The 21,869-nt window shown below is 37.9% G+C and overlaps 1 protein-coding gene across 1 annotated transcript in view; it reads right to left on the reverse strand.

The window, feature by feature from the left end:
* arhgap35a (Rho GTPase activating protein 35a) overlaps nucleotides 1–21,869 on the reverse strand; it is a 92,233-nt gene that overhangs the window by 69,985 nt on the left and 379 nt on the right. The window contains exon 1 of the mRNA XM_048160371.1: nucleotides 21,610–21,869. This exon is cut by the window's right edge and continues 379 nt beyond it. The gene's annotated coding sequence lies outside the window, so the exon portion shown is untranslated. The remainder of the gene's footprint in view (nucleotides 1–21,609) is intronic.

Below are 21,869 nucleotides of genomic sequence, written 5' to 3' on the forward strand. Positions count from 1 at the left end.
GCCTTTGGATATATTCTCCAATAAGTGAAACTAGATTTTGAAATTTTCTGAAGAAAATGTGAGTGTCGCTTACACGCGCAGCTCACTCCCATGATGCTACTGTGTTATGTGATTGCTAGCGTGTTGCTACTCTAGCAAATTGCTAGCTGTTGCTTAATGGCTAAACTTGAAGCTAGTTTATGACATTAATCAATAGCAAGGTGTTAGCTCTGCTAGTTTTTAAATTGTGTCATTTTTCAGGTTTCTATTGATTGAATTGTACCCATATTATGTACATTTGAGTGAAATGGATTATCGAAAAAATAAATAAATAAATAAATAAATACGAAAATACATGTTTCCCTATGTATGTATCTCGTAAGTTTTCCCATTTGGCTTTAATCTTGTCCGCTGCCAAACATACAACAGTAAATAAGATAAAGGTTGCTACTACACAGAAACAATCATCGAGTGTGTGTAATAAAGTCAGACTGCGATCTAAAGTGGATTTTGATTAAATAATAGGCAGACGTGCGTTATTTGTAGTGTTTTATAATAAACTAAATGCTCCACCTGCTTAGCATTTCTCATGTAAGCATTTCTCATTCTTTACTTTTATAAAAATATCCAGAGCCACATGAAAAACACAAACAGAAGAACAAATATCATTGCATATTTATTTGTTTCATCTGTAGAAACGTTTCTCTCAGTTGTTTATGTGCGGAACCGAACTCAGAGCAAGGAAATGAACACAACGTCGTCATACGGAAGGGCAGGAGTTATGATCACATAATATGATTGACAGCTCTAGAGCGAATGAGCTCTTATTCATAACACACTCACAGAAGAAAACCGCTCGGGTAAGCTCAAATCTAATTGGACAGCTCGATTCATTCAAAAATGGAAATTATCCCATGGTTTACTCACCCTCAAGTCATCCTAGGTGTATATGACTATCTTCTTTCAGACAAACACAGTCGGGATATATTTAAAAAATATCCTGGCTCTTCCATGCTTTTTAATGGTAATGAATGGGGCTGTGATTTTGAACCCCAAATAAGTGCATCCATCCATCATAAAAGTAATCCATATGACTCCAGGGGGTTAATAAAGGCCTTCTAAAGCAAAGCGATGCATTTCTGTGAGAAAAATATCTATATTTAAAACTTTATAAAGTAAAATAATTAACTTCTGTATATGGAAAGCCGTAAGGATTATTTTTATGATTAATGGATGCACTTTTTTGGGCTTCAAAATCACACCATTATAAAGCTTGGAAGAGCCAGGATATTTTTTAAATATCTCCTCGATTGTGTTTGTCTGAAAGAAGATAGACATATACACCTAGCATGGTTTGAGGGAAAGTAAATCATGGGATAATTTTTGGGTGAACTAACCCTTTAAGTTTAGGTATTGGGTAGGGTTAAGGGATAGCTCACCCAAAAATGAAAATTTGATGTTTATCTGCTTACCCCCAGGGCATCAAAGATGTAGGTGACTTTGTTTCTTCAGTAGAACACAAATGATGATCTTTAACTCCAACCGTTGCGGTCTGTCAGTCGTATAATGGGTGTCAATGGGAACACAATCTATAAGATTAAAAAAAAACATGCACAGACAAATCCAAATTAAACCCTGCGGCTCATGACGACACACTGACGTCCTAAGACACGAAACGATCGGTTTGTGCGAGAAAACGAACAGTATTTATATAATTTTTTACCACTAAAACACAACTATGTCCAACTGCGTTCCACATCCGGTTAGTGAGGTCAAAAAACGCGTACTGATGACGGAACTGATGTCTCGCACTTTGCTTCAATGAGTGCGAGACATCACTTCCATTGCCAGAGCGTTTTCAGACCTCACTAACCGGATGTGGAGGACAGTTGGACATAGTTTTAGAGGTAAAAAAATTATATAAATACTGTTCGTTTTCTCGCACAAATGATCGTTCGTGTCTTAAGATATCAATGTGTCGTCACGAGCCGCAGGGTTTAATTTGGATTTGTCGTGTTTTTTTTTACTCTTATAGATGGAGTTCCCATTGACACCCATTATACGACTGACAGACCACAACGGTTGGAGTTAAAAATCATCATTTGTGTTCTACTGAAGAAACAAAGTCAGCTACATCTTGGATGCCCTGGGGGTAAGCAGATAAACATCAAATTTTCATTTTTGGGTGAACTATCCCTTTAAGGGATGTAGAATATGGTCATGCAGAATAAGGCATTGATATGTGCTTTATAAGTACTAATAAACACCCAATATCCTAGTTATATGCAAGCTAATAAGCAACTAGTTCATAGTGAGAATTGGACCCTAAACTAAAGTGCTACCATAATAATATATATATCTAACAGTCAAAAGAAGCCCACCACCAAGACTCTATGATATATTAGTATGGATATAGTAATGAACTTTCACCAATTTCTTCATCCACCAGGCATATCTGTCCACTCATAATAGCATGCCTCTAATCAACAAGTTGCATGATTTAAGGAATCATTCATGTCTGTGGCACAGACGGTTACACTCTGAATGTTCAACACTTAGTTATGAAAACATATGGGCAATAGAAACAGTGATACTTGTCTTAGCAAACACCACTAATAATTGAAAAAGTGGGGTGTAAAGCAGCTGCGCAGCCAGAGGAGCAGAGCGATGACATCAGAGGGCGGTGATTTCCAGAGAACTGGCACGACGGCTACAGTCGACATTCCAAAGGTCAAGGCATCGCAGCAAAGCCAAAGGTACATTTTTGTAAGCTTTGCCCACACCACAGGGGAATGGTTAACAAACAAAAGCCCCACGCTCCCCCAGGGCCCAGACAGGATCCCAGAGCAAAGTCACAGAGATCCTGCATCTGTCTTTTAAAAAAACAACAAACAAAAACACAGAGCCAGTTTCCTCCTGGACTGCACTAAACCCAACGCAGACTCATTTCTCCCAAGGACCCCTTGCTCACTGAGGGCCAGATTAGGGTTCCTCTCACCCCTGACCCTATGGAGAGAGAGAGAGAGACGGGGGCCTTGGATTTGCTTGGGTAGATTTGCACAAAGCCTGCTCCATGGGACACCGCAGGAAATGCGAGATTACAGTGTGTTTTTGCGCTCTCTCTGAAACATCCTCGTTTATTTGGCTTACACGGAGGCTAGTCACAAACGTAATGAGGAGAAATGCATGTTGACAACATGTCTCAGAGTGTTCACATCGTGACTCATCCAATCTGGATTGGTTATGTCAACAGACAAAGCAGGCGTCCGTCTTCTGCAGTGGCCTCGTATTTAAGTTCTCCTATCAAACATGCGGCGTAGAAAAACAACAAGAGTCGGGCAGTACCGGACCAACAGCATTCCTCTGCTAATGCGCTTTAACCTGACAAGGTACCTGCATTCCCTTGAAATTCAGCATGGTATTTCATCAAAACCACAATCTAGCTTTCTTAGCTAGTGCATGTTGACAACAGCATATAAACCAGTAAGTTGCTCCACAACCCTGACTATATTTTGAGTTCTAGGGCTGATGAGGGTTCATGATAAGGAAAACCTATTACAACACATCCATTCATGTAACACATGGTTTTGAAAAAAACATTTTCATACATCAGTTTCAATTAAATGACTAAAAGTCATGTGGTGTAACCGTCAAAACTATAACTAACTTCATAGTTCACGCAAAAATGACAATTCTGCCATCATATACTCACCCTCAGGTTGTTCCAAACCTGTATAAATTTCTTTGTTCTGTTGAACACAAAGGAAGATAGTTTGAAGAACGTTTGTAACCAGGCTGCTTTGGGGCACCATTGACTTCCATAGTAGAAAAAAAAAATACTATGGAAGTCAGTAGTGCCCCAGAAATGTTCAGTTTCCCACATTCTTCAAAATATCTTCCTTTGTGTTCAACAGAACAAAGAAATGTATACAGGTTTGGAACAACCTGAGGGTGAATAAATGTTATTTTGGGGTAAACTAACCCTTTAATTGAAATAAAGCTGAAATGTTGAAATAAAATAAACTATTACATGAACAATTCAAACTTAAACAAAAAATTAGAACTGAAATAAAATAAGTTGAATTACTATTACTATAACTGAAATAAATATATATTAAAGCTAAATAAAAGATGGTAACCACCAAGTAATAACATATTTTCCTTACACCTTGAGTGTATCATTACTTTCAAATTCAAATATTTGAATATATTTTTAAAAAGGTAAAAAGTATGTTTTGCAAATATCATTGACTTTTCATTCATAAATATTAGGGATGCACCGTAGAACATTTTGGCAGATACCGATAACCGAAAATTCTTTATATTTGAAAGCCGATAAACAATATATTGGCTGATAAATCTAAGTCAAACCTTTTCTATAATTTGGGATATATTTTTTAAAATATAATTTCTGATTACAAAAACAAAAGTCTCACCATTTAAAGCCATGTCCAAAGCACACAATTATAATGTTCTCATTATAATTTCATGTAGCCCATGACAGATTTGCACTGCACATGTTGCACTGCATTTTCCTTTTTGATTCCAATCATATTTCAAGCAATTCAGAATCATCATGGCAAACACATCTGAAGTGTTTTAGCTAAAGGAAATAATCCATTATTTATCGGATTTAATATATCAGCCAAATTTTCTTATCCTGCCGATAACATTAAAAATCTATATCAGCCGATTCCGATATGATGGCCGATATATTGTGCATCCCAAATAAATACCATTATGCTTCAAGGGAGTTGTACCACATGACATTTTAAAGCCTGAACAAACCTTACCTTGTCACAAACAAGTCATATTATGCGATATTTTAAGAGAGTTATTGACATAGAGTGGTCTTCTTTATGATATAATTTCTTATTTTACCTTTGTTCCTGTTTTTAGGTTAGGTTGTACCTCATATATTGAATATTATTTAGCAGTGAATCATTTTATTATTACTAAAGTACTGAAGGCTTTTTTTCAATATATCAGGACAGTTGTATCATTTCTGACATTTTTGACTTTATATCCCTCCGAAAATAAATTTTAAATTACATTCAGTAATCATTGAAAATGTGTATTCAAATCAATGCATGTATATATATTTCAAATAAATCAATACGATCAGGACGTCATTGACCGTCTTACTGGATTTCGACAAAACAGGTTCTTATCTTAGGGCTTTTTTTTTTTTTTTTTGGTTTATAGTCACTCATTTCCCTCCTGAATAGTTTTTAATTTTGCTTGCACTTCACAACTGACTCTAAAGATAAAGATCAATCCCTACAAGCCAACATAAATCAAGGCCCTAAAAATTGATTCAAGTAACATATAGATTTACAAAAGGTGCAATAACTCTCCCATCACATGTCTTAAAGTTAATAACTATTATTACAGTGGGAGTGAGGTTGAGAGTGCTCCTGACATTTGAAGTAATTGTTCTTCGAGCTCTAGCAGTCCCTGAAGCAAAGGTCGTGACGTTCCTGTGCGTCGCCTTGGATTCTGACAAGCCATCTGCTTGACACCGGGCCGACTACGATCGTTTTTTAAATGCTATACATGGAGCAAGAGATCAAAATATTAGGGACGGATCCCAAACGGGCAACAAATCATCCTTTCGCTGTACAAAAGCAGCTAACATTTCAAAAAACTATGCTGGTGTGATGATACGACAGCTCTGGAGGGTTTCACTTCTAGCCAGATTGCACAGATAACCGTTTAGCAACTGGAAGTAGAACTAAATAAACACAAATCTATTTCCTCTTGTGAGAAGCCATATGGAAGTGCTGAAAAAAAGAGAAGGCCCTTTTCCGCCAGCCTGAGAAGCACTTGACTCGCTGTCTCATATGAATCTCATCCATCTTCCCAGCCATGACGCTGCTTGTTTTATAGCCGCTTTCCCGCTTGCCGGCGATAGCACGGGCATCATTAGCTAAGTGTGACCAAGATGACAAGCCGTTGCAAGGGCGCTCGATAACACCAGGCCCAGCACCTTTAAGCAACGCAGCACTTACTCATGAGTGAGCGTCCGGCACTGTCACCAGATAAGGAAAGAGCTGGCCAGATAAAAAACGCTCCCAGATGGTTCTCTTATCGCATGATGTAAGGAGATGTGTTTGTCATTATGCAGCAAGACATGCCACAAACAGGAATGACCAATGCGTTAGTATAACTGTTTGACACACTGTCATCATGACATTTGACAAGTGTTGCTATAATAAAAAAAAATCATTACTCATTGATTAAAAAAAAAAAAAAAAATAGCATTCTGGATTTGGAATGACATGAGGGGAAGTACATAATGAGAGAGAAATGTTATTTTTGGGTGAACTATTCCTTTATTGCACCATAGCTACAGCCCCTTTTGTAACAAAACCTTTTTTTTTTGTGCGTGTAACAAATTAATTTAAATTTCGATAGGTCTTTGTTGTTTTGTGAGGAATATAATAAGTTTTAGGTAATAAAAGATAGATATTTACTTGATTAAATATTTGTTAATGTCAGCTGACCATTTATAATTTGACACCAGTGTTGCTATTGTTAACTTAAATATTGAAAATCTTTTGTTCATTAAAATAAAACTGAAAATATAAATATTAGATGAAAAATTTATTTTATATCAGACTAAAATTACTAAAACTGAAATTAAAATACATTAAAGCTAAACAGAAATAAAGAAAAGCACATTTTAATTTAACAAAAATAAAACAGACTAACAAACCATTTCAATGATAGCATGCTAATTAAAGGTGCAGTAGGTGATCTGGGAAATGCTAACGTTAGCCTACTAGCATTGGAAGCATACAATCCCACCCTCCCTGCAAATCGCTGTCCAAAGCCACGCCTCCTCCAAAACACATGAACGCGCGCACACACACCGCTGCTCTCGGCTGAGTTTTACAAGAGACGGCGTTAAACTACCTCATGTCACAATGCATATAACATTACAATGATAATGAACGCAAACAACTTAGAGAGCTTGTTCCTGACTGCTGCAGATTAATTTCGGTGTTGATACTGTTGACATGGAAATGCATAATTCTGAGTCTGAGGATGTAAAGAGCTCTGGTTCAAACGTCATGGGATGCCATCTCTTAATTACGCTAGTTATGGCATGAACGAAGTATAACTCGTTATTTTGATTCGGTAGGAACTGTAAAAGGCGGCTGCTGTTTGTTCGTGGTGCTCCGTGACTGATGTCTGTCTAAACTCTGCATAGCATGAAACGCGCTGATGTCTGCGCGATCAGGGTGTGCGAGGGAATGTAAAAACATACGCTGAAAGGCAGGTGGGACATCCTATTATTTCATTAAGACTGAATATAAAGAGTGGATTAACATTTTTTGGTCCTATGCCTTCCACAGACGATAGGCCTATATATTTATAAAAATACTTTTAGACCGTTCAACATATTGAATGCTGTCAGGAATCAGGATATGAGAAGACTTTCAACCAGTATAACAAAAAATTTATCTGTAGAGTGGTGTTGTCAAAAGTACCGGTACTTCGGTACCAAGTCGGTACTGAAATTTTGAAAATGTGACGATACCCGCATTTCTGTAGTACCGGTAGTACCGAGAATCAGGGTATATTCGGTACCCACTGATTGGGATGTGGCAGTATTTACGTGAATATGACACGAGTGAAGCACAAAGCTGTTTACAAAAGAAATAATAATAGGTAACCATTAGCAATTAAATGTGACATCGTAGCCGTGGAAACATTTTGGTTCATACCGAATGAGAAGGTAGGCTACGTGAGTCCATGCTTTGTATTCTGTTTTGCGACTCGCGATCTGGTCACCCGATTATGAGGGAATTTAACAATATTCCATTAGTTATTCCCCTGAACATGGAATCTTTGTTTATTTTCCCAAATCTTCACTCACGCAGGGGATTATAAACGTTTCTTTCGTTCGCATTTAGGCCTATTAGGCTATTCGCATTCTTTGTGGTAAAGTAGAAAAAAACACTGTAGGACAGAAACCTTTTTGCTTGCACGTCAATTTCCATTTAACACAGTTTGTGCTTGTTATTAGACTTTATAAGGCGCGTCAAGTTTATTTGTAGCTATAGCGCGTTTCACACACGCCAGTGATTTTTACTTTCGTTTTCTCTGACAGAGCTAAATCAGACATAGTCTGAATGTTTTGCCCTTGCGGAGGATAAAACTCGCTCTTCAGACCTTTTACAAGTGTCAGTTGTTTGTAACATCAGGAGATAACGAAGATATTATTAAAGAGAAATGGTCTCTTTCCTGCTCGTGTCCCACATCCCTCTCAAAGCGCCGAGGAGTAGGCTATATCAAAGACTATAATAACAGTACTTTGGCTATATGACGCGTCTTTGTGTGGAAATAAAAAACGAATGTTTTTTTAAATAATATTTAACTTTATTATTATTTAGGTTACCATTATTTACCGATATTTATTTCATAGTTTTACAGGCTGTAGTGTGTTGTTTCACTGAGGAATAGCTAAAATTAACACGCACGTCTGTTACCCCTGTTGAAAAAAACAGCTTATGCTGGTAAGATAGATTTTGAAGCTGGTATTCTGGTTTGAGCTGGTTTATGCTGGTCCAGGACTTGACAAAATAAAAAAAATACAGCTTCAAAACCTACCTTACCAGCTGTTTTTTTCAACAGTACAAAATGAATGTTTGAGCATTTATTTTTTTTTTATATTTCAAAATGTATTTCATTGAGGTAGCCCATATATACACACACAAACAATCACACACACTCCAAATCATATTTAATGTTTTTAAAATAGGCTATATAAAATAATAAAATGGTTCCAACAGATTTTGCTGTGCTACCGAAATTGGTACAGACAACCGTAAAATTTTCATGGTATCGGTACCGACTACTGGAATTTTGGTACCGTGACAACACTACTGTAGAGAATCACCTATTGCACCTTTAAAGTACTTCCACAAAAAAATAGACTGCTCAGTTGTCTAAAACTGAATTTTTAGTTTAGACTCTAGATGAATATTGTGACCCAACCTAACCGAAAAATACAGGGCTTAAGGCTGATTTATACTTCAGCGTCAGACCTATGCCGGAGCCTCTGCGCCGTAGGCTATGCGTCTGTTTGCATTTATACTTCTGCGTCGTTGTGCGCGTCGACGTGCGGTCATGTTGAGTATCAAAACAAAAGCCGAAGAAGCAGCAGCTCGTCATGTACGTTGTCAGAGAAGCTTACAAACAGAAACGGCAAATAGGTAATGACTTTTGTTGCAGTTTGATTTCATGTGTCCTCTGAAACAGAGTGTTTTTTCATTCGTAGTGAAGTTGAAAGAGCTCGCTCTTCTCCGAGTGCTCCGCGCCAGTTTTTTGACCCAAGGGAGGGGTTCTAGGAGACCAAATCACAGCGCTTGCAGTCCGCGTAGAATTGACGCGTTGTTACATTTTCGAAGAGGTGCACGTCAGGCTACGTCGTGTGCTACGCACGGCCTACGCCGTAGCTACGGCATACACTCGACGCAGAAGTATAAATCAGCCTTTAGACCTAAAGAAGACTAATCGTTCCTACAACTCTGACTAGTTGAATTTGATATGTTGTTTGGTATTACAACTCTAGTAAAGGTGCTTCACATTAGCAAAATTTTTGTGAAATACCGCAGGAAAATTAAAAGGTAAACTGTCTATCATCAATAGAATAAGTATGAAGCACAGCTCACACTGAAGTCACTTTCAAACCAAGCACCTTGCTGTCGCCAAATCTGCGTGAACCTGTCGTGAAATCTGCTCAGGGAAATCTTTCGCCCTCACATGAAATAAAATTCGCACAATAACGATAAACATGGCCGCACCTTAAGAATGCTTAGAGACGTGTGCAACAGTCGTGCATATTTCTCGGTCTGCCATTTCTCTTTCCAGCCCTAATTCCATTCAAACACTGTCTGCCACTGAGGTCATTTCAAGACGGCCAATTGCTTCACTCCACCCTTGTGGTGACTGAATTCGCTCAGTAAGCACTGGGCAGTGTTAAAGGCCACTGCAGTGGTAACGAAGTTTCTGCAAGCAGACAGCCTCATCTAACAGCTTCTGACAAGGTGCTGGCCTTCCGGCACCCTGGGCGCCTGCCGAAGTTTAAGCACAGATGTAAAGAGATGGGAAGAGGGGAGTGAGATTAGAGGGCCAGTGCAAGAACTCATGATAGCATCATGCCTTCACTCGTTCACACATTTGGGCATTTTCAAACCCCCTTCTCCCATGACTGCTCATCTTCCCGTGATTAAACCTGCTATAGCTAATTATATGTTACACTGCAACGACTCTTTTCCTCCATTTCTGCCTGGCAGGTGGAAACGCTGGAAGTCACAATTGAAGTTATAAAAGAGTTTTCAAATGGTAAATGTAATGTAATTTCTTTTTATCTGATGAAGTCATAATCAGGCGAGGTTCACTTGCCAGCGCCTGCTGTGCTCTTTCGAGCACTACTTGCACACATTCATGAGGATTGATGAAGTGCTAGAAGAAAAATCTTTTAGAAATCTAGTTTTCTTAGAAGTTCTTATAAATGTACTGTTTGTATTAATGTTGGTTTCATTTCGAAAAAAGTCAAGACCATTTTCAAGGGATTGTTTATTTTAACGTCATGTGGCGTAACCAAAAAAGCAATAACATTTTCCTTACACAATACATGTATATTATGTCCAAAAAAAATATTTTTCAAAGGTAAATACACTATTGTTCAAAAGTTTGGGGTTAGTAAGATTTTTTGTTTATGAAAGATCTCTCTTTTTCTCACCGATGCCGCATTTATTTGATCAACAATACAGTAAATACTCTAAAATTGTGATATTATTATAAATAACTGTTTTCTATTTTGATATATTGTAAAATGTAACTTATTTCAGTGAGGCAAAGCTGAATTTTCATCATCATTACTCCAGCCTTCAGTGTCACATAAGATCCCACAAAAATTATTCTAATATGCTGATTTGATGCTGAAGAACATTATTATAACATAATAATGAAGAACATTATTATTATCAATATTGAAAACAGCTGTGCTGCTTATTTTTGTGGAAACCATGATAGTTTTTGAAGATTTTTTTTGATGAATAGAAAGGTAAAAATTAGTACTTCGAAAGTAAAGTAATTATTTAAAATAGATATCTTTTGTAAATAACTGTCTTTATTGTCACTTTTGATCTATTTAATGCATCTATGGACCATATGACTTTGTTGGTCACACAAAATTACTCGTTTTTGCAGGTAAAGTTTTCTTTTTAACAATTTATAAAAGATTAAGCCAAACTAAAAGGTTTTCTTCAAGAACTACATTTTTGACACATTTATCTTCAATTTATCAGTTGTATCACACTGACTTTAATTTTATGAAATATATTATATTAATAACTACATGTGCTCATCATGTGTATAAGTTCCTCATATTAAGGCATTATATGTGAATTGAATTTTTAGTATATTTTTGAATAAACTAATGATCTGACAAACATGAGCATCATGTCATTGACCCATGAAATGGTTGCCAAACGAAGCACACGCTTTTAATTTTGTTGCTCCGTTGACCGGTAGCAAACTGCATTCGAGGGAATGGAGGTATGTAATAATGTTCATCCCCCACAGAGAGGCCTGACATCCAGCTAAGCCTTTTCATACAGCAGTCTACTAGCCCTTCTCTCCTTGCTTTTTCACTTACCCCCTACCAGGGGCATCTCTGGTGGACATCCTGCAGGACACGAAACGCCGCTTAAGGAAAGAGGGGATTCCCAACAATCGCAATGTAACGACAAAAAATGCAAAGGCACCTCCAAAGGAAACGGAGGCTGAAAAATGATCAAACAAAGAAGGGAGACCGAAGGAGAAGGCTTCTTTTGGAAATCACATGCCGAGCTGTTTTCCTCCCAATAATACCAACAGCAAACACTGGAGACACCAAAACATGTTATAAAGCAAAAACCGAGGTGAGTGGGAGGAGGCTGTGGCGGCGATCCACTCGTATTTCTCTGCCTTGGTGTGAAGAAAAACTACCAAACGCTCACATAACCAAAGCCCAGAAATACAGACGCAAAGAGAAATAGTTTCAGTTTGGCGGGAGTCCGCCATGTCTGTGGGAGGTGAAATTCCTGAATGTTACAGAAAGGTCTTCCTGTGGGCCATCTTTGCTCGGTTTCTGTTCATCTCTCGTTTCTGAGATGCTCTCATCTGTAGGTAAAATGCTGAGTCACTGAGAGCTGCACTCAAGGCCACAGGAGTGGCTGGAGACCACAGGGAGACAGATTATTGACAGAATGTACATAGCTGATCCACAGGAGCCAGTGCAGTTTCTGGGAACATGAACTGGGGAAATGGTTGGGAGGCTCTTTTATGAATGTATAACACTACTAGACCATTTCCTGAGAGCTTCTGTATATTTGCAGCACACTCTTGATGCCTACGTGAGGAAAATAAAGCAGAACTGCAGATAGCAAAGCAGGGCTTGACAATAAGGTCTGCCAGACGGCCAGGGGTATAAGCATGAAAGACGCTCGGGACAGTTTACGAAATTTTCACTGTCGTGATTGGGCCACTGCTGCATCGTCATGAAAGTTTATCATTTGCAGTTGCAAATGTAAAGATTCTGATTTTAAACCATTTAATTACAAGAAGATGTGAAAGAGAACTCAATTCGGTACTGGCACGTTGTCTGACATGGTTTTCTTTGCGCACGCATCCAAAGCGCGCACACAGAAAGCCGATTCTCAGAGTGCAAGTACCAGAGTTCTCTTTCATCTTTTCTTACACTTAAATGGACAAACACAGACAAAATTATGTCAAAATGCCCATCTTGCTGAGTATCCTCATGAACAGTCGGTTATGTAAACAGTTGAGAAAGAAAATGCATGTGTCAGTATATTTGATCTGTGCATTCGCTCTTAAAGTGACAGCAGCCTAATAAACCTGCTGCTGACTGTGTAATCAAAAAAAAAAAAAAAGAAAATGTCTTGACTTAATGAGTTTTGTAAGTTTCATAATGACTAATCTATATTTAATTTAAAAAGTGAAGACTGTGCAGTGTTATTTTACATTTGATTACTATTCAATTTCTGTACCTGAATACTACTGTTAATAGACCTGAAAAACTTAAAGCACTGCATATTTCATGTGTATCTTTGTTTTAAAGGTGCCGTAGAACGTTCTTTCACAAGATGTAATATAAGTCTAAGGTGTCCCCCTGAATGTGTCTGTGAAGTTTCAGCTCAAAATACCCCATAGATTTTTTTTAATTAATTTTTTTAACTGCCTATTTTAGGGCATCATTAACTATGCGCCGATTCAGCGCGCGGCCCCTTTAAATTTCTCGCTCCCTGCCCCCCGAGCTTGCGACTATAAGTACAGTTATACAGTGCATTAACAAAGTTCACACAGCTAATATAACCCTCAAATGGATCTTTACAAGATGTTCGTCATGCATGCTGCATGCATGGATCGGATCATGTGAGTATAGTATTTATTTGGATGTTTACATTTAATTCTGAACGAGTTTGAGGCTGTGCTCCGTGGCTAAAGCTAACATTACACACTGTTGGAGAGATTTATAAAGAAGAAGTTGTGTTTATGAATTATACAGACTGCAAGTGTTTAAAAATGAAAATAGTGACGGCTCTTGTCTCCGCGAATACAGTAATAAACAATGGTAACTTTAACCACATTTAACAGTACATTAGCAACATGCTAACGAAACATTTAGAAAGACAATTTACAAATATCACTAAAAATATCATGTAATCATGGCTCATGTCAGTTATTATTGCTCCATCTGCCATTTTTCGCTATTGTCCTTGCTTGCTTACCTAGTCTGATGATTCAGCTGTGCACAGATCCAGAAGTTAATACTGGCTGCCCTTGTCTAACGCCTTGAACATGAGCTGGCATATGCAAATATTGGGGGCGTACATATTAATGATCCCGACTGTTACGTAACAGTCGGTGTTATGTTGAGATTCGCCTGTTTTCCGGAGGTCTTTTAAACAAATGAGATTTACATAAGAAGGAGGAAACAATGGTGTTTGAAACTCAATGCATGTCTTTTCCATGTACTGAACTCTTGTTATTCAACTATGCTAAGGTAAATTCAATTTTTGATTCAAGGGGACCTTTAAATGTATTTACATGTGTTATTGTTTATAATTTGATTATCTGTTCTTTTATTACTGACTGTTTACTTGTCTTTAATAAAGTTTGAACTTTGTGCTTGTAGATTTTCTGTGGTACTGTGAACTATAAAATTCCACTGGTATCTAAAGTCGTGCTGTCATAACCTTATTTATTAGAATACAAGGTTACACAGGTGAAAAAAAATCTATTTTAAGTTTATTTATTAATTATTGGTGGGGCCAGTAAAAAGTTTGGCCTGGCACGTAAAAATTTGAACCACTGGCCCAAATGGGCCACTAGAAAAAAATCCTTAGAAAAAAATCCCATTCAGCCCTGCAAAAGTCATGCCAAAATAACATCCAGGAACTTCATCGCCATGGACACTATTCTTTAAAACAATGTGACAGACCATTGTTGCAAAGTGCTATAGCGGGTGATTCAAAACTCACTGACAAAAGATAGTTGCCCATTGTAGAAGCGAGGATCCCCACCCCCTCTCAAAACCCACGACAATGTGTTCATTTCGAAAATGGAGCTTCCAATGCGAGTCATTTTCTTATCAATTTCTTATCTACACTCTACTGGGGGGTTTCTGGGTAAGCTGTGACCAAGTTTAGCACAGCATTTCTTACCCCAGAGAGACTCCCTAGTTGTTGCCCACTATCAAATGCCTCATGTCGAGAAAAATAACAAAGGGGGGGAGTGTTAGGAGCAGATTTCCTCATGGAAATTCAGATACTCATTAGAAAATGCCAGTTTCCTTTCCTTGTAATCCAGCCTCAAACAAGGCAGCAATTCAGAGCAGAAGTGGTGTAATCTAGGGAACACATGCTAAACCAGCTATAATTAGCTCTTTACTTTATCAAACACAACCCAATTCTCAACTCAATTCATGCTAACTTTTCCCCCCCACATCAAACAAAGGCCTACTCAGAAGCATTCAGAGTTTCATTCTTGCAGAGTCCTGCAAATCGGCTCAAAACAATGACTGTCTGCGTTAATATGACTTTTAAGTCACTCTGGGAAACATAACAATACTGTGGAAACTAAGACTGTGTCACAGTGCCATAGCTAGTCAATGCTTGTAGTGACCACATTTGAGCCATCTGCTTGTTTTTCCATACAAACACAAAGACTCTGCAGCCTAAATAAAGCTCAGATTCCTCTGTAAGACAGCAGACAACTGAACCAAATACTGTTTACGACAAACAATCTAAGGGCATAATTAACGCAAAGACATCAACGGTATTATGACTTCATTTTACATTACAATGTGGCATTTGACCATGCAATAATCACCGCCACCATGCTAGGGTGCTGTGGTAGGTTCTTCTGTATTAAAAACTTAAGCAAGAAAAAGCAAACAAAATTAAATTTTCTGTTTCGGCCGAAATAGTTTTAAGCGCGGAACACACCAAGCCAACGCCGACGAACTAGTGGCGACGAAAGCAGACTGCGGGATTGGCTCACGTCAGCACCGTCTGGGTCCAAAGTTGCCCTGACACACCAAACCGATAGCCGACGGCCAAGTAGCACATCCGTTTTGCGCTTGCGTAAGAAAAAATGCCTTTCCGTACCAACAGGTGGCAGTAGCTGAACAGCCAATCAGAATGATCAGATAGCCCAACGAACTCCGAAGCCAATTCAACATGTCGAATCGGCCAAAAAAAAGCTGACGAGGACCAACTTTAGCCGACGGTGCGGAACACACTGAGAAAACTTAGTCGGCCGACGAGCAAAAACTGCCCGACGACCGACCGTCGGCTTGGTGTGTTCCAGGCTTTAGAGGGTCGAAATCATTGACCGATCGACACAAAATTGATAAGCTACAACAGGTAAACATGTCAGCAGTGTAAAAGCTCTTCACTGTGACCAAAAATAATGGTAGCTATACGTAAAAGTTTTGCGTTGTTGAAGAAATTTTACTACGACGACTTGTGAACGCGACACCCTGAACATCATACTGAAATAAATTACCCAACTACCTAAATTTAATTACCAAAATGTTATTTCAGTTTTCGGCTAAATAAAATTTGGTGCATCACTATCGCCATGGTGTTGCTAAGGCCTTCAGAATGGATGTTTGCATGTTGCTATCCAGTTATTGGGATGTTTTGGGCAGTTTTGGGCAGTTTTGGACAAGAAAATTAACTAAGCTTACCATTTAAATGATCTGGTAACAAAATAAGACAAAGGGGAAAAGTAACCTTCGACATTTATGAACAACAAAGTTGTTTAAATGTAAAATAATTTGATTAGTTTAAACGAACTGAAAAATTAAAAAATAGCTAATTCTCAAAATCGCTCTAGGCTAATTTGTTCTAATTATAAACAGCTAACAGAAAATACCTGACACACAACATGATTGTTGGAGAAAATGAGTTTGTCGAAACGATCACACTACTTAATTATCAAAATAGGTTTGCAACTCAAAACCTGCATCATTTCAAAAACTAGTGATGCAACTACTGAGAAATGTAGCTTTGCTATTTGTAGCAACACTATACACCCAACACTGTTTCAGGGTTGTTGCTAAGGCTAGAGGTTTGTTTGAATCCCAACCCTAAGTATGAGCAATACTGATAGCGATGCTTGCCTTAGCAAGCACAACTAATTATTCAATCGTGACATGCTGAATTCAAGGAGAAAATGGAACTGGAAAAATAAATGAGAAGGATTAAATTACCAATCACCCTTTCTGCAACTTTTGGCAAGTGGACGGGTCTTACGGGCCAGACACTTGGCAGATGAACAGTGGCTCACGCTGAAGGCACAGCAAAAGGGCTTAGATGGATCACAGACGCTTCTGTTCGTGCAAATCACACGTATATTAGCAAAGGTGGAAAGCATTTAGAGGTGTGCTTGTCCAGCAAATGTCCCTATTAATACTAATGTCAGCTTCAAATGTCTAAATATCATGCTTATAATGGCCAAAATAGCACATTACATTCAAGGCTTAAGCCTAGTCCCAAACTAAATGGATGTTTGAGCTGTTTGACTGAAAGCAACTCGCACTGACATATCTTAAAATACGTCAGCGCCGTTGTTTTGTCTCAAGATGCACACCAGTAATGGTTTTATCTACGGTACGTTTATAAAAGCTACTTAAACGCCCTAATTGAACCAAGGCCTAATCCTGGCTTAGTCTAAACCCTGTTTGTGAAACCGGGCATAGGTGTCTGGTCTCAGATCTGGACTGCATATATGGTGACTGGATCACGTCAGCTGATATATATATGCGAGATAAAGTGAACAGGGCTGAGGAATGAGAGATTAAACTCTCATAAGCCCATGAAGTTTATCTAGCGTTTCCATCGGCCGGCTCGAAATGTTTGTGAATTTCTGGGAAAGCAAAGCCGCTCCTACAACAGATTGCAATCACGGCATCTCTCCGAGTTCTGTCTACCTGTTTAAAGTTACAGAGACAAGACATGACAATAAATCACAGTTTTTCTCCACTGAATTCCAAAGCAGAAATCTCCTATAAGGTCAGTTCACCCAAAACCTTGGGTGAACATTCTTGTGTGGGGCACAAAAACAGCCATCTAGCAGAATGTCTAAGCTGCTCTTTTTCATATAATGAAAGCATGTAGTCATACAGGTTTGGAACAGCATGAGGGTGAATAAATGATGGCATTTTTGGGAGGTCTGCCCCTTTAAAAACACTCACTTGTGAAACCATAACCTCAACTATTAACCTTCACTCAGAGCACATGCTACAGAGGAGAAACATGGCAGTTGTGCTCGAAGCCAGAAGAGTTTCATTACGTTGAATCCTCCTGCATTCTTCACATTTCAGCTAAGGGGCTCGGAGGGGTCGCGGGGTCTGCGTTCAGAAATGAAAGATCATAGGAAGGAACACACGCTTCACTTGAACGATTTAGAGTCTCTAATGTTCAGACTTTGTAACAGGAAGGCAGTATAACAGGTATGCGATTTATTAAGCATTTACAGTACCACCAAGCACTGCTTCAACACAGCCTGCCCATGGTATATGTACACTAGCAGAATAAATGATCAGAATGTCTTGTTTACTTACTATTAAAAGGGACTTAAAGGGATATTTCACCCTAAAATAAATATTCAGTCATTTACTCACTTTTATGTTGTTCTAAACCTGACTTTCTTCTAAAAAACACAAAAAGATGCTTTTTAATAGAACGTCAGGATCCTAAATATTTTGGATCCCATTGGCTTTCATTGTAAAATATCCAATCCAAACTCATGAGAAAAAATAACTATTATATGGGGTGGCGATTTTGTAAAAAAACACACTATGTGATCGAGATGTACCGATATGAAAATTTTGGCCGATACCGATAACCGATAATTCTTTATATTTAAAGGCCAATCACCGATATACAGGCAGATAAATCTAAATATCATATTTCAAGCAATACTAAAATATCATGGTGAATATATGAAGTGTCTCAGCTGAAGGAATTATTTATCAGCTTTATTATATTGGCCAATTTTTCTTATCAGGCCTATAACGATAACATTAAAAATGAACATATATCGGCCGATACCGATATGGTGGCAAATATATATCGTGCATCCCTAAATTCATTTTAAATGTATGATTTTTATTTTTAAATATATGACTGTCCACCCTTGAACCTGTTAGTGAGGTGCAAACAGAGCATACGATTTCACACAAATTCACCACTAATTTGCCAAATTAGTTGCGAACTGCCATTAGAGTGTGCTAAAATATATATTCTTTTGTGTCGCAGAGAAGAAAGTAAGTCATACAGATTGTGGAATGACATGAGCATGAGTAAATGCTGACAGAATTTCAATTTTAGAGTGAACAATCCCTTTAAACAGCAGAACAACAAGAAAAATGAGCCTTTCTGCTAATACTCCGATGGGAAATGGCCCCAGAGTTTGACTGAACAGACATTCCAACCCTTATCGTTCATTCCTGATTTGATGAACTTTCATCTGCATGAGGAACACCGACTCATTTTTACTCAATCAAGCATCGTCAACAAATTCCTCACCGTCTGACTTGCGCACTCGCTGATATTCTTGTCTATCTTCCAAGCTACATCATGTCTTGCCTGAAGAAATAACAGTCCGATTCAACTGATATTACATTGTCAAAGGGGTTTTAAAAATGATGCCCCTGAATGCAAGAAGGCAACACATCACTAAAGGGTTTCAGATAGGAGCCACAGACTAATCTGTTACACATGTGACAGTCGAGCAGCAGAACAAATATACACCGTCATCATCAAGCACACAAACACCAATCTGGAATATTTCAAATAACCTGGACTCTGCCAGATAAAGACTAGGCGGGGAATTTACTCAAGTTAGATAAAGAGTAATCTTAAAATAAGTTAATCATGAGTACTGACAGTTCAATATATCAGCCAGATCAACTAGTAGCTGATTTATTAAAGGGTTAGTTCACCCAAAAAAGACATTTCTGTCACCCTCATGTCGTTCATCTTCGAAACCCAAATTAAGATATTTTTGATCAAATCCGATGGCTCAGTGAGGCCTCTATTGACAAGACAATTAACACTTTCAGATGCCCAGAAAGCTACTAAAGACATATTTAAAACAGTCCATGTGGTTACAGTGGTTCAACCTTAATGTTATGAAGCGACGAGAATACTTTTTGTGCACCAAATAAACAAAATAACGGCTTTTCAACTAGTGATGGCCGATTTCTAAACACTGCTTCATGAAGCTTCGAAGCTTTACGAATCTTTAGTTTCGAATCAGTGGTTCGGATCGCGTATCAAACTGCCAAAGTCACGCCCCCCAGTGGTGAACCATTGAAATTATGAAACTCTAATGATGTAACGAAGCCTCGTTTACTGAAATCACGTGACTTTGGCAGTTTGATACACGCTCCGAACCACTGATTCGAAACAAAAGATTCCTAAAGCTTCATGAAGCCGTGTTTTGAAATCACCCATCACTAGATATTGTTGCATAAAGTCCTTATTTTGTTTTTTTGGCACACAAAAAGTATTCTCGACACTTTATGACATTAAGGTTGAATCACTGTAGTCACATGATCTGTTTTAAATTTGTCTTGCTGTCAATAGAGGCCTCATTGAGCCATCGGATTTTATCAAAAATATCTTAATTTGTGTTCTGAAGATGAACGAAGGTCTTACGGGTGTGGAACGACATGAGGCTGAGTAATAAATGACATAATTTTCATTTTTGGGTGAACTAACCCTTTAATAAATAGTAATTATGACATCTGCATTTGCCAATAATGGTTACAACATAACTGATTAAAAGAAGTATATGTAATGCAAATGAATGATAGCAGCATTACTAGCTCAAAATATGACTAGTTCCGTTATAATAATCTCAATAATGTCAAAGCAATGTATTAATTTGCTAGTTCCTTTGACAAAACACTAACATCTGGGGTCTGAGAGGGTTATATCTCACTCAATTTTGCTGTAACTTCAGACAAATTAATAAAACAGATTCACACTTTTATGCATAAACCTCAGTATGTGCATATAGCTACCCTAGTCAAACTGAACTACCGTGCAATAGGTCAGGAACGGACCTCTACCAGTTCCTGTTCTCAGTTTAGAGGGAGTATAGGTCAATACCAGCTGTTTTTGCAACATCACCAACTAGAAGATTCAACCAAACTCAAATCTTCGGATATTTCTTATCTCTTTGTAACACAAAAAAGACATGTAGAACCAGCAAAATGTTAAAATCAGAGAACTTCCATATTTTGGTCCATATTTTCTTTAAGCCTTATTCTGAAATAGGCGTTTATAATGTAATCTGTATAATCCAAATAAAGTGCATTCTTTAAATAGAAATACTGGACATTCAATTTACTATCATTGTAGATGATAAGATTCTACTTCCTTAACAACAAATATATATATATATATATATATATATATATATATATATATATATATATATATATATATATATATATATATATATATATATATATATAAGTCAGAATGTTTTAATCATAAAAAGGCTGTATCCGACATCACCTGAAATTATCTTCTTGTGGGCATGCAAGGAAAATTTATGTTGGATAGGGAGTTGTGTGACCCAATAACCGGAATTGTTTGGCTTAATCCAGATATCCAGAGTCTTACATAATCAGAATATGACCAAACTCTGATATCATAAAATCAATGTAAACACAGTCAGAGTATCAGAGCTGAAAGCCATTCATTTACACAAAACCCAGCAACGATTATGATGTTATTGGCTTTTTATCATATCCCAAGGTGGATCTTAAATTGAATATAAATTATTTTAAAAGCTGTGAGACTGCCCTGAAACCTTTCATTCTGCCTGACAGCTGTAAGGCTGGTATCTGAGCATGTTTTAACAAACTCCTGATCTATCACACAATATCACAGATCTAGTTAAACGGAATAGCAGATCTACACACAGCCCTTTAGTTTAAACCAGCCCAATAAAATAGAGTTTACAAACAGGATTCCCTGGAATTAGGAAATCTAGATGAAGGAAAAGAAAAGGACTGGCGCATACCACAGCATGCCTCCCTCTCTCTTCTCTTTCACTCCTTTATCTGCAGCAGCAGCAGTAAACCGGCTCAGAAATTCATCAAGATGAGGAATAACAATATTAATGGTCCAGCAGTAGTCCCATAAACATCGGCGTTTCCCTTCTGCGGCTGTCCGATCGCAACACAATCTCCTCCTTCAATGACTGATTGTATTCTGAAAGTTTTCAACAATCTGATGTGCGTTTCTCTTCCCAAATGCAGCACAAAAGACACAAAAAAAGGA

This window comes from Megalobrama amblycephala, linkage group LG16 (assembly GCF_018812025.1).
Source record: "Megalobrama amblycephala isolate DHTTF-2021 linkage group LG16, ASM1881202v1, whole genome shotgun sequence".
Classification (NCBI taxonomy): Eukaryota; Metazoa; Chordata; class Actinopteri; order Cypriniformes; family Xenocyprididae; genus Megalobrama; species Megalobrama amblycephala.